Below are 2,226 nucleotides of genomic sequence, written 5' to 3'. Positions count from 1 at the left end.
CTCGCAGTGGCGACCGAAATTTACTATCTTAACGACGGCGCGGACGCCTTTATTCCGGTAAGTCGATTCTGCAACATGATCGCGCGACACGAGAACAAGGCGCACGTGCTTCTCTCTCTCTCTCTCTCTCTCTCTCTCTCTCTCTCTCATCTCAATACGGCGAATCTGTGATATCTGTATGGTATCGAAGAACGACGAGAATTAGTAGAGAAGAATTGTTAACATTAAATAGAATGGCAAGCTTTTTATCGCCTTCTAACCACTCTAAAAAAAATCTTTTCCAAAAGTGACAGAATCTTTAAAAGTGAGATTTTACTCTTTAAAGTATGATTTCACTTGAAAGAATTTATATCAAATTTGTCTCGACTAGAAAACAATGGAAAAATAAGTTCGCCCTTCTATTTAACGTTATTATCTGAATTCATTGAAGTAAAATCTCATTTTTAAAGACAGAAACTTACTTTTTTAAAAGTAAGTAGCAGAATTTTTATTTTTTAAAGTGAAATTTCAAAGAATGTATAGAGCATACTTATCAAATTAATACATTTTTTGTATTAAAAAGACACAAGAATGATGAAGGAAAGAAAGGAAAAAAACTACAGCCTAGCGTAGAAAGTGCGTTAATCTTGCTAGTATTGCAACGATATCACGAAGGATAGAACACGCGTGCCGGGCGGATCTATTGCAAAAGATACGAGAGAAAGGCGACAAGACGCGTGTGGTCCATCGGACGGCCGACGATGAGTAGGACAGGACCAGAACGACGACAGTATCTTATCCGAGGCACCGGCCGACCGATCGATCAATGGCGAGATCGATGCCTTCAGTCGGCCGACCGATCGGAGTATCGCGGCATGCTTGGCCGCGCAAGTATTTTTCACCCCGCAGGCGGCGGCGGCGACTGGCCGGCCGGAACCAACGATATAAATTCGAACCTTCTGAATTATCGGCGGTTTCGTGACGATAACGCGATTGAAAATGAACTTCTTCGATCTTCTAGACATGTTATATTCGACGGGACAAACATTTGGCGATTAAACAATTATTAATATTAGACGTAAATAAAAATTTGTCTAAATATGTCAGAAATAGATTAGATACCGAAGAAATAATGGTTACTCAATCTCTTGAGTTAAATAATATTTTGTTATTTTTAATTTCCTTGTGTGTTAAAATATAAGTCATTCCATTTCTCTGTGATTAGTTTTAAAAATAAACAACGTGGATGGCATATTAACGAATGAACTTAATAAATATTGTAATAAACTAAAATCGAGTTTAATAATTGTTTACTTCCATTGTTTTAGTTAGATTAATAACATATTAAGTAAGGGTAATGGCGATCTATAGAAGTGGTAAAACACAATTTAACTTGGATATACTTACTTAAATTGGATATAATATGGATTTAACAGTTGATATTTTATAGATAAAATGTTTGATAGTCTTAATTTTAAATTTGTTTAGTATTTTCAGTTTAATATTTTTGGAAGTTATACTGATCTAATTAAATATTCATATATATAAATTTAACATTATTATTAAAAAGTGTGGTATTTATTAGGAAAGAATTAATCACGTGCATATCTATTTGATATTTTCTAGAAGAATTTTAATTCATTTATTTTCCAATAAAACAAATTGATTAAATCGATTAGATTTCCAAATTCCGTGACCAAATTTCTTTTGCAGTAAATAAATAAATAAATAATTATCTGTTTGTCCTATGTGATAAAAATGTCTACGATATATATTTGAATGTTTGAAGAAAACGTTTATATTGATAAATAGATAGAGAGAAATATGCCAACATTTGTACACTTCGTTTGCTTCAGACACGTATTCGTCTGCGTGCGTGCGTTATGAATCCCGACGCGCCTCTGTTCGCATAACGAGGGTGCTCGATTCTCGAAATCATTATCGCTCGTCAAAAGCCGATCCGGCGTTACGACCCTAAAGACAGGTAGCCTGCTTGAAACGGTCGCACATATGGCGCACCCACACCCGTGACCAATCGCTAACACGGTCATATCGGCCCTCGTTCACCACGCCAGTCGCCGCTGCGCTGCACCGCACGCATCCACCAACACGGCTTTAAACGACGTACCTACACACGCGACGCGAAACCCCGCTTAAAACGCTCGTTTGCATTCTTCGAATGAATGAAGATATTGGCAGAGAGAGAGAGAGAGAGAGAGAGAGAGAGAGAGAGAGAGAGAGAGAGAG

The sequence above is a fragment of the Atta cephalotes genome (assembly GCF_000143395.1).
Source record: "Atta cephalotes unplaced genomic scaffold scaffold00008, whole genome shotgun sequence".
NCBI lineage: Eukaryota > Metazoa > Arthropoda > Insecta > Hymenoptera > Formicidae > Atta > Atta cephalotes.
The sequence above is the reverse complement of the archived record's forward strand: the minus strand, read 5'-3'. Positions refer to the sequence as shown.